This window comes from Neolamprologus brichardi, chromosome 7 (assembly GCF_056152115.1).
Source record: "Neolamprologus brichardi isolate AB-2024 chromosome 7, ASM5615211v1, whole genome shotgun sequence".
NCBI lineage: Eukaryota > Metazoa > Chordata > Actinopteri > Cichliformes > Cichlidae > Neolamprologus > Neolamprologus brichardi.
The window spans coordinates 11,505,149-11,517,189 of NC_142110.1; the positions used below are offsets into that span (position 1 = coordinate 11,505,149).

At 44.4% G+C, this 12,041-nt stretch overlaps 1 protein-coding gene and 1 long non-coding RNA gene across 2 annotated transcripts in view; one reads left to right on the forward strand and one right to left on the reverse strand.

Annotated features, from left to right (window-relative positions):
• The window catches only part of igf1ra (insulin-like growth factor 1a receptor), a 72,657-nt gene that overhangs the window by 27,877 nt on the left and 32,739 nt on the right, over nt 1-12,041 (forward strand). The window lies entirely within an intron of this gene.
• LOC118454066 (uncharacterized) lies at nt 2,599-9,134 on the reverse strand. Its single transcript, XR_004843583.2, has 4 exons — nt 8,960-9,134; nt 5,514-5,627; nt 4,761-4,825; nt 2,599-3,561 (listed from the first exon to the last, which is right to left on the reverse strand). It is a non-coding gene; the product is annotated as an uncharacterized LOC118454066 (long non-coding RNA).

The following is a 12,041-nucleotide window of genomic DNA, read 5'->3' on the forward strand; positions in this document are numbered from 1 at the left end:
GTTCTGCAAGTGAAAAAGCCAGAAGCATTAACTCCTCTGTGAACTGAGGAAACAGCCAGAGTCCTTCGGTTCTTCCCTGACAGCTGCGGCAATCTGAGAACTAGAGGCTCACCTCTGACGAGAGAGGGAGAGCGCAAAGCGCAAACACAGCCATCGGACAAAGTGGGGTTAAGAGCCTGCTGCCATGTCCCATGTGTTTCATTTACAGCAGAGACACTGAACACGCAGGGACAAATTATCCATCAAGCAGTGATCCAAACTCCGCTGCTTTCAGTCCCTGCACACATTTGCACACAGGGAGAGACACGTACACAGCTTTACAAAATGGCCCTGACCATCACCGTGTACCGTATACTGTTCCCGCCCGCGAACAAGGAAAATCCCTGAGCTATCAAAGACGATTAATGTAGTCATTTATCTCACAGCGCTGTCTGGTTAATAACAGAGTAAACGTGGGAGGATGGAGAGCAGAGTGCAGGTACATTGATGAGAAAGGTTTAACGAACTCTGCTCTAATGAGTTGAGCATGTTCTTCGGCAGCTCTGAATTGCAGGAGTGTTGTGGAAAATGCAGTCCTGAGGCTGAAACACACTCTTTGCAAGGAGCACTCACAACCTCTCTTCACTTATAGCTCCTGCCTTCACACCTAATGTGCTCTCTAGTAGTAATGTACACTGCAAGTTCAATGAAATGGAATCATGGCTTCAGATTTAGAGAAGGCATGTACAGTGTTGAGAGTATGTGTGGGCTGAATACCAGGGATAACACAATGTTTTACAATCAAGACAGACAAAAGTGTATATAAATAATAAAGATTAATATTGCAAATTCTCTATTAAAGTTGAACTATATGTTCACTGGCCACTTCACTAGTTACACTTTGCTGTTGCCAGGTTGGAACCCCTTTCGCCTCCAGGGTATAGACTAATCAAGGTGCTCTAAATGTCCTCTGAGATTTTGGTTAATATTGATAAAAACTGAGCCTCATGAGACCCGGCAAAGTTTTTTTTTCAGTCTTCGGTTGTCTAATTTTTGTGAGCCTATCTTAGCTGACAGGAGTGGAACCCATTGTGCACTTCTGCTGCTGTAGCCCATCTGCTTCAAGGTGCTCTTCTGCACCATGCTTGTAAAAATTGATTAGCAGTTACTGTTGCCCACCACCTGAAGGGGTATGGCCTTTCTCTCTGATCTCTGATATCAACGTTGCCTTTTTCGCTGGATATTTTCTCTTTCTTGGACCATTCTAGGTAACCTTAGAGACTGTTGTGTGAGAATATTTCAGCACATCAGCAGTTTCTGAAATACTCATGCCATTAAAACCATGCCATGCTCAAAGTCACTTAAATCGCCTTTCTATTCCATTCTGATGCTTGGTTTGAACTTGATCATATTTACATGCCCAAATCCAGTTGTTTGCTGCTACGTGACTGGCTGATTAGATGTTTACGTTACTGAACACTTGAGCAGGTGCATCTAATGAAGTGACCACTGAGTGAGCATACACATTAGATTTAATAGTTGACTCAGAGCCTTTTTAGCACTTGGAAACTTGTACATTAGATGTGTTATGAAGAGAAATGTGCATGTTTTAACCTTCTGAGTTCTAAGACGTCTTAGGTGGTAATCCTAACTCCTGACCTTCTCTCAGTTAGAAACGTTATTTCCTTTGTTCCCTGATTGCCACTAATTGGAAGAACTATTTAATAAAAAGAGAAATAGGATATTTCGAATGCCCACAGTTAGATTTAGGGTTATGCTCAAGGTTGTGACGCATAACCTCAAAGGGTTAATTCTTTGAGGTTAAAAGAGAGAAGCCAAGCGCAGGTCCTCTCCTGTTGTTGTGATTTGATTTTGGCGGTTGGTCGAGCAGATGGGACGGATGTCTGGAAGTTGGAGTGCCTTTGGTGCTCCCTCCCTCAAGTGGGTGGGTGTGTGTACGCAAAGTGCTCTCCAGTCTGTCTTTAGGAAGATAGACAGCTGGTCAAACAGGCTTACGAGAGCAGTGGGCAGTCTGGTCTCTGACTTAAGCACATTAGTCTTTACTCCTCATTGGTCAACGGCTTCAAGTTCAAAACTGTTTTGTAATGTATTGATGGGTGAATATTGTGGACCAGTGACGATATGTCCTCTTTTGACTAGACAGTGGCAAAAATCATTAAGAAAGCATTATCGACGCATGCGTGCATGCTGTACCCCGTGCCAAAGTGTTTTTACGTCTGTGTGTCGTTATTGAGGGTGATGGGGTGCACTGAGAGGGTAGACACCCCCCCACCCCCACCCCCACCCCAATGTACGCAGTTATGTGGTTGTGTTGTGCAGCACGTAGGCTTGTGGAAACCGGACCGTTCTGCTGCTTCCCTCGTGGCGGGTGGCCTTGGCGGTTGGAGCCAGCAGAATGGGTACCAGGAGGGTGCAGGGGCGACACAGGGATCAGTGTAGTGTGCTCTGGAGTTGGTGTTTTTGTGCCTGTGTCAGTGATAGAGAAAGATCAAGATTTAATTTCGTGGCCAAACCTACTTTTTTTTCTGTGTTTTCTTGCCTTTGAGACATTCCTTCTGGCACATTTTATCCAGCCAAACAGACAACAAAGTTAACTCAGCATCAGGATGTCATTTATTAGCTAATGTAATACAACACCAGACACGACCGTTGTATTCCGTTACCCTGCACTGACGCAGAAAACAGAATACAACATTGTATTACACAAGAAGCACAAAGAACAAAGGGCAATATTGACTTACAAAGGTCTGATTTTTATTTTTTTATTCCAAGAAACCTGCCCATTCGATGTGACATGATGTACCCTTGACTGGTGAAATGATTTACTTTTATTGCTGTCTCCTTTGGCATCTGTATCACTTCTCTTTATATATAAGCCAGCAGCTGCTGGTCAACCAGAGAGTGCTATTTTATTTGAACATTGGCCTACTGTGGGCACCAAGAATGCCTCAGAGTTATTTGAGAGCAGACGTATAATTATACCATTAGACTGACAGTGATGCTTGCTGTGAAATACTAATACTGCTGTTTTATTTTGCGTGTTCTAATCAAAGCTGATCTCAGTTTCTGTTTTAGGGGCTACAAATAGTTGAGACATCAAGATTGTGCTCTCTTCCCTTTCCGTCCTCCTTTTTGTTCTCTGTGTGAAACCAACTCGTGCAGGCTTCTGGTCAAAGCACACATGTGCTTGACGTCAAGCTTGTGGGCTGACGTAGGTGTTCAGACTCGAGCCATATCAGAGGGGCGAATGGGCCCCAGTGTGGCTGCCTGGTAGTGCAGTCTACAATGGCTCCTGTTGAGACCTCATGTCCCATGCCCCATAACCGCAAATGATGCTTGTATGTGTGTGTGTGTGTGTGTGCGCACACGTCTGTGCTAGCTTCAGCTATCTCATGCCAGACATATCTGATGCAAGAGCGGATCAAGGGATCACCATGTCATTTCTGAGAATAGTCCGTATCCATTCACTATGGGAGAGAAAAATGTGGGTTGACGGAGCCAGATGTTACTAGATTAACAGCTGTCCACGGCCTCTATTGTCTGCCACATCATGTCCGGTGGCTGTAAGAAGACAGAAGAACAAGAAAAGAATGAAACTGTACACTGAACAGATGGACAAGTTTTTCTATCATTTCAGCTCATTCTGTACAAAACATATCCAGGACATCATATCCTCTCTTCTCTCAGCTCAACTTTCCTTTAAACCGGGGGTGTCGAACTCCAGGCCTCGAGGGCCGGTGTCCTGCAGGTTTTAGATCTCACCCTGGGTCAGCACACCTGAATCAAATGATTAGTTCATTAGCAGGCATCTGGAGAACTTCAAGACATGTTGAGGAGGTCATTTAGCCATTTGAATCAGCTGTGTTGGATCAAGGACACATCTAAAACCTGCAGGTAACCGGCCCTCGAAGCCTGGAGTTCGACACCTGTGCTTTAAACTGTCTGGTGGAGATGTTCTGAGAATACAATTAAAGAGTCTCTAAACTGACAGCATCTGTACAGAGTCTGTGTGGACCCATGTAGCGGAGGTAACTGTCTGGAGAATAGAGAACTTGTTCAGTGGGCATGATGTGTGCACCCTGAACCCGGGCAGCACCTTCACCCAAACCAAGCATGGTATTTGTACTCTATAGATGTTCTGTGTAATAGTGAGAATGCATGTGCAGCAGATTGCCTCCTACATGTAACAAAGGACAAGTTCCAACAAAGTATTGTCCTGATTCTCCTGACCCAGTCCAGAGGGCATGTGAAAATGCCTGTAGACCCTAGCTCTTAGGAGACCGGCCTAAGAATTGATCATGTGTCATGGGATCTACTAGTAGATCAATTGGCTCATGGCCCACTGGGGTGCTGCCTACCAGCAATTCATCACCAGCGGTCACAACACATTTAGTCCTGCTTCACAGGCACTTGCTGACATTCAAGTACTGTGGCTAAACAGAGGGAGGAGAGCAGTGTTAAGTTATGGTAGTTGGCTGGCCGAGAGAGTAATTTAACCCTTGAAGCCTCAGGTGAGCGGTGACGTTCACCTCTCAGAAACGCTTAAATGTGTGAATGTTGACTTATTTAGACACATTTTTAAAATTCACCTCCGTCCACTTTCTGCCGTGGCAACTAATCATTTATGACACACTTCAAAGACTAATGTAGTCTATGTGGTAGTACATGTGTAGTAATGTTTTTGTCCTTGCCATTAGGAGTAGTTTAGCAGTACAGTAGTTTAAGCAGCAGTGGAATCTCAACTGGATCCAGGCTGTTACCTTTCAGTCGAGCTGTTGTCTGTCCTTCCGCTCACATCTGGATCCAATAGGAGCAGCTTCCTTCTCTGAAGGAGGGACACATATAAATAGCCAGGCAACCGTAACCACACCATGCAACACAGCCTGGATGTTAGTTCATTTGATTACTGCTGCCCTGTTTTGCACTGCCAGCTCAGATATGGGATCTTATATTCACGTATCCTTGCATGTATAAAGAGCCCAGGTCTGTCATTTCCACCTCTGACCCTCTGACGCCCTGGTCTGTGGTGTGACTGATGCATGTACACTGAATATGGAATGCACATCAACACAATTCTGTTCCCATCTGTGAAAAGTTTGAATGGAATAAAGCCAGGACTGATAGGCAAGAAGAGGAGGGGTGGGCTGAAACGTGTGGGCTTAGGAGGGGGAACACTGTATTCTGGTTATAGCAGAACAACTAAATTTGCTGCTTTTATGAGATACAGGGCACAGTAACAGCTACATTACTAGTGCAAAGATTATGTAACCACGGCACAGTGTCATTTTGCAGCAGGTCTATGCATTTACGTCCGGTGTCCTCATTTTGATGTGAGATGCAGAAACGGCAGATGTGCAGCAACGACTTAAGCATATGGCTGATTCTTTGTTTTTTTTTGTTTTTTTTCAAATTGCATCCTAAGAATGACCCTCCTCATTGTGTCTCCGATATGTGTGTACATTCCAGTGACTTAACACATGCTTCTTTCTGTGTGGCACATGTGCATGTCTTACCACGGTCCTGGCTCAGCCCAACCCCTATCAAATTAAGGCTCATTCCAGCAAGAGGTGGGACCGTTCATCTCGTGGCCTCGACCCTTCCTTGCTCGTACCGTCTTCTGCTGGGGGCTCCAGGGGCAGCACAGGGGAGAAGGTGGGAGGAGGAGAGGGATTGTTATTGGGGTTTAATGCTTCAGCGGGAAATCTACGCCGTAGCTACGTTGTAACCGCAACACCCTCTGAAACTTTATGCTGTTACCTACGGTGTAACCTGACATGCACCTCAGGGTTCGTGTGCTGTTATTGAGTGAGTTTTAATTTGTGTGATTTCAGAAGCAGATATCGCAGAGTGGTGTCGTGAGGAAAACTGATGCAATAGGCCCAAATTTACCTTGACACACACACTTTTGTCTCATACCAACACAGGTGTGTGTTGGCAGGTTGGGATGAGTTTCTCGGCCATTCAAGCTGCCCCATTTTGTTGCTCCTTTAACATAGATTGGTGTTTTTGGAGCAAATGCTATAGCAATCAATGTCCTGTTGTTTTTAACCCATGCCCTGGGAGTTTGCATGTGCGTCCGTGTGATGTGGTAAAACTGCAAAAACATGGAGGTTGTGTTCCAGGGATGGAACCTGAGATTGTCCCCGTTCCCCTCTTGCTGGCCTCTTAGGAGAAGCCACCAGCACTTGCTCCTGCCCCTTCTCCGCTTCGTGCCTGCCTTCCTCTGCCAGATGCATAGCTTTAGTTTCCCTCCTAGGCTACAAGGGTATCAGGTTTGTTTTGGAGGGGAGTGGGTAAGAGGAAAGGGGAGGATTGGGGTAGAGATGAGGAAGGCTGGCATATGTGTGGAGGAGAATTAGGCGGACAAATCGCATTGGTGTAGGTTGTTTTTTTTTATCCGAAAAAGGAGGGGGAGAAAAAGATGGGAGGGGAAAAATAGAACTAACAAGTCCACCCTGGCCTGTTGCTGCTCCTGACCCCTTATCCATGAATTCCATGCCAGGAATTGGAGTTGTGAAGCAGCCATTTTATGAATGAGGGTTCGGGGGGAGGGAGCGGGAGACCGAGAGGAATAAAAGGAGCAAGAGAGAGTGAGAGGGGAGGCGGGTTAGGTTGTGTTTAGTATATGTGTGTGGGTGGGTGAGACGCGGCTCAGAGGCGCTTGTGGTAGAGTTAGTTATGTGTGTTTGTGTGTGTGCGCGTTAGCGACTGTTCAGGCTTCGTGTGCGTCTGTGTTGTGTTTTGTTCATGCCTCTGCCGAGACACTGTGCAGTCTGGAACAAAGGCCCAATTTGGGTTGTGCTTCCGTCTGAAGCTGCTCGCTTAGCAGCCACTGCAGATCAGTTATCAGATCGAGGAGTAACAGGCACACCTCAACATTTTGTAAACTTCGCCAGTTACAGTTAGGAGAGACATCTTGATTTTGCACTTGTTTAACCATGTGCTGTGGAAGCATGTAAACATCATTTCTGTGCTCTCCTGTTGTCTCACAGTGAAACTACCCCAGTGTTTTTTTTTCTTGTTGGGTTTTCTTTTTTAAGTGGATTCCCAGGGGCTCACCACACAACTTTACTATTTGCATTGTTATTTAATTGAAATCTTCCAGTAGATATAAGCACCTTTTTTTTTCCTTTTTCCAGCTGAAATAGTTTTAGACAGGTGGAAGAGACGGTATACAAGCATACTGAATCATTTTTTAGTAAATCTCTTTTCTTTAGTTAATTAACTTTATTGTCTTCAAGATATCATTTGCAGAAAGTCTTTAAAATCTTCAAAAAAAAAAAAGTTACCCAAGAAAACAAAGCAGAGTTTGGGGATCACAGAGAGTGCATCTTCTCTTCTTCTTTGCTGAGGAAATTGACCCTTGTACCCTTTGTACAATGACGGCACAGTGATCCTTTAGTGGTGAGTTAGAGGCATCTATTGTTCTGTTATCCATTAGAGGAAAAATGACGATCCAAGGGGAGTCTTGTTTCAAGTGACGGAGCTTATTCTCTCGTTTGTGATTCCCCTATATCTGCTGTCACAGAAATATGGCTGCAGGCGAATAAACACAACTTAGGTTTAGATGGCAAGGCAAAACCGAACCGCCACTGTGTGAACTGGGCCTAACTTAGCCCGATGTAGGCAGCAGTTGAGTGGTTGCTGTGTCTTCTGTGTAAATTATAGATATTTAACACATAAGAAATCAACTGAAATCGGTTTCTTGTGTTGCATAAATGAGTAATAATGTTTAAACGAACAGATTGTTCCACGTGATCGAGGTCAAGCATAGTGCAATCTCTGTGTTGTCATGGCGATTCCCAGCCCCCTGCTGTCATCCATAAAGCAGTAGGTAGCAGGTGCCATTAGCCAGTCAGTCACTCAATGCTGCTCGTGCAGTGCTGTAGGTAATGAGAGCTGACACAGAATGACAGTGCAGACAGGAGGACATGCTGTCACTGCTGCTCAGGGACACGAGGACGTCCTCTGGTGTTGTTTACTCCTCCCTGTGTACATTAACGCTGCTGATCCTGCTGCTGATGGCGATGCCGCTCGCCTTTTCCTGCTTCTCTTTAACTGAGATAATCCGTTAACCATTTGAGTCACCGATAACATAACACCGCTAACGATTACCCGTTCCAGCTTTTCAAACATAAGAACTAATGTTTTGGAATTATCCCAAATGAGTCATGTTTGGACTGTTATTAAAATCGTTTCAAGACTCTGATTTACATGCGCATTACTTTTTTTTTTTGTGGATGTATTCCCGCTGTGTACATTTACATAAACAATTAACAATTAATGGACACAGGCCCACCTGATTTCATGGGTGTTCAGGAATTGTTGTTAGTATTGATTTAAGAACAGGGATGGATATCCGCATTTATCATTGAAAACTTTATTATTATTCCTGTTGGTAAAATTATAGGCGTGTGTGTGTACCTGTTTAGACATCTGTGTGGGGACCAAAAATCAAAAATGACTATACTTGTCAGGACCAACAGTCACTTGTGAGGACAAAAGTGCCTGTCCTCACGAGTTTGAAGGCATTTTTGAGACTCAAAGCTTGGTTTTAGTGTCAGGGTTGCAATTAGGTTAGCCTGAGGGTTAGGGTTAGGGTAAGCGGCTAGGGAAAGCATTATGTCAATTAGATGTCCTCACTAAGATATCAAAACGAGAATGTGTGTGTGTTGGTGTGTTTAGGTTGTTCATTTTCAAATAAAAATCAATGTTTCGACTAAAATAATCCAACTATTCAGAGTAACTAACTGCAATTTGTAACATGTATTCTTTTTCCCCCTTTAAGTGGTATAAGTTATCACGTACCGCTTGTACAGGTGTTGCCAAAGAAGGAAAAGAATAGCTATAAATAACAGTAATCACTTGCTGAGTCCCTTCTCTGACGTGCTTTGTTTACTTCCTCACTCGCCTTTTTTCCTTACAGAAACCAAACAAACAACAGAAAGGTGCTACTTACTATATGATTGCTGCCGCCTCCTTGCCAGCCTTTTCGCAACCTCTTGCTGTCTGGGAGCTCAGCAGAGTGCAGAAAAGAAACCCCGCAGCAGTGAGCTAGTTAGATAGCAGATAACTGCTGTGGTGCAACACACACAAACACACACACACACACACACACACACACTCACAGAGGAGTCTAGTAGTAGCTCTAATGAAACCACCACAAGACAAAGCAGTGACTGGAAATTTGGCCATGGAAAAAGGCCTGGAGCCAGCGCTTTGATGGCTTTCTTTTGAGTGGTAGTTAAAGGATATGGTCTCCTGTTTCATGTCTTTGCTCCTTCTTGCTGTGTGTATGCATTTGTGTTTGTGCGTGTGTGTGTGTGTAAGTGTGTGATTGATGGCTCATTGATTGAGCAACGTGTTCCCATTCCCTCTCTCAGCCAGCTATCTGTCCCCTGGCTGTATGTAGCCAGCCAGCCCAGCACCAGCTGTTCAAAAGTATGCGTGTGTGTGTGTGTGTGTGTGTGTGTGTGTGCGCGCACATTCATGTTTGAATAAGTGCATTCCGGCGGAAATCACTGATCTAGCAGGTGCGATTTCTACTCTCCCATGGTGTCTTGTTATGGTCTTAATCGGGGCGTGGGCAGCATTATAACACCAGTTGATGTTACGTAGAATAAGAATATGTTGCATTATTGATGATTAATATTTAACACACAATTCAAGTAGGATAAAGGGCTCGTTGTGTTATCATCTGCATGTTCCTCGGTGGAGTTAAATACTACAGTCATGTGTTATGAGGCATATGATTTTTTTCTCTCTCAAGTAATTCCAGAGCTGATCCAGTGCTTCTGTTGAAGAGAAAAAATATAGCCTCGGGACCTCCATTTATTACAGTTTATGATGTTCAGTTTAGCAGCATTCAGACCAATAAGAGTTAACAAGACATTTATGAAATAACTAATGAATTACTGCATCTGGGGACAGCAGAGATACAGCAGTTCTCGGGTAAATATAGAATTGGCTCATCCTGTGCTTGCAGTTGGTGCAGTGTCCTCTTTACGCAGGTTACCACATGTGTGTCAGAGGAGCAGAGTGATCTTTTAAGGATGACAGAAAACTTGTGTAAAGTGATCTGCTCGAGGAAACCCTGGGGCTGATTAAAACGGAGCTGAAGGAATGATAATAAGTCTGAAATATCAGCGTTCAGATGGTGTGAGAGATTGTGGTAGATATGCTGTGTTGCTTTAGAAGACGCTCACTGAACCATTAATGGAATACAACAGATTTTTAGGTCACAACAAGGGGGGGAAAAAACTGGTTCCTCAGCCCTGTGTTTACAATCTCAATGAATGTGTGTAACATGTCTGCTGTGTTAGCGTGCCTCTCTACCATGGCGTTGACCCCCTGCTGGTGCTCCGCTACTGTTGCAGCCTTGTTCCTTGAGTTGTTTGAGGCCTGTAACAACAGGAAAACAAAAGCATTTTTTTCTAAGCAGGGGGCACCTAAGTGGGCCACACTGTAGTGCGCCCCACATTTATGTCCCAGTCTGTCCAAACTGAAGGAGAGAGTTGTCTGCAGCCTCAAAAAAGAAGGGGGGAAACATGCCCGCTCTTTCTAAACTGTGTCTTTATATCTCCCCTGACTGTTGGTAGCCACGGGCTTTCACAAAGGAGACTATTGTTTGTTTGGTGGGGAGAAAGCATGGGCATTTTGTTTCAATCATTTCTGGAAGTCTTATGTTTAACATGGTGGGGGCTTAGCACGCTTCCTGTAGCTGGAAGCAGTCTTGTTCCCTGTGTCCATTTCCCAGCCTCTGCGCTGGCATCTGTCCTCTCTGCCCTCTGTGTCGACTTCTGAATGCTCCGGGTTTATAGTGTGTTCACACCTGTGGAGGTTTTCTTTTTGATTAAGCTGCAGCTTTTGGTGCCATAGCAGGACAAGCTATACGAGCTGAAAGTGTGTTCAAATGTAGTTTTTGTGCTTTGTGCCCAACATAAAAAACCTGCCCCCAGATCTTTCTCCATCTTCCCGTAAGTCCCAAATAAACCCTCCTGCTTCATGCTTGCTAACCACTGCAGCGTCTTTGAGTCCTCTTGCAGCGCTTTGATGACACTTCACCTCTCCTATATGCACTGACTCCTCCTTAATCCGACTTAGAGCTAATCTATCGCCGAGGGATGTGATCCGGCACTAAACACTAGGTTTGATTGTCGCAGAGCAGGGGAATCTCAGCCCTTAGTCACTGTCCCTCATCACGCATAGAATGCATGTCTTGATCATTTTTGTGTTTTAAATCTCCCTAAAAAACCGCATCCCTCTGCTGCATGTCTAGTTTAAAACACTAAAAAAAACAAAAAAACAGTCTGATTCTTCTTCTTTTTACAGCGCATATTTTTATATTAAGCAATTATTTCCCAATATGCCTCCTCTTATTGTCTCCCTTTGTGGCTCTCTCTTTTTTTTAAGTTTTCTTCTGCTTTAATAATCTTTTGGTTTCATTACTGGAAAAAGAAAAAGCCTAGCTGTAGCTGTCCTCTAGTGAAAATGTCAAACCCAGAGTTTTACAATAACACGATGAAGCACGATACGCCAGACAAAACTCCTCATTTGGCATGTGTTAATTAGGAAGGACTTGCTCAAGTCCGAGAGTCTAGGAAAGAGCGGAAAAAGGAAACATTATAGCTTATATGCAGATTCTGCTTCATGCTTACAGACCACACGCTGACCAATCGGGGAGCACTTTAACGATAAACAAGTGTGATGTGGCAGTGGTGCGTCGTATGAGAGTCATACAAGGCATGTACCTGCCACACAAGTTGAAGGAAACTCTCTCTCTCACACACATACACACACACACACACACACACACACACACACACACACACACACACACACACACACACACACATCTGTCTAGAATTGTAGATAAAATTAGCAACGCTTCCACACTACATGCTTTAATCGTTCTTTCATCTTTCTTTCATTTTCTTGCTCCCTCCTTCCTCCTCTCTCTTCCCTCCTGAAGCTGCTGAGGTCCCTAAAAGGGGCAAAGAAAGCTGAGTGTATTTGTGTGTGTGGGATGGGGGAGAAGGAGA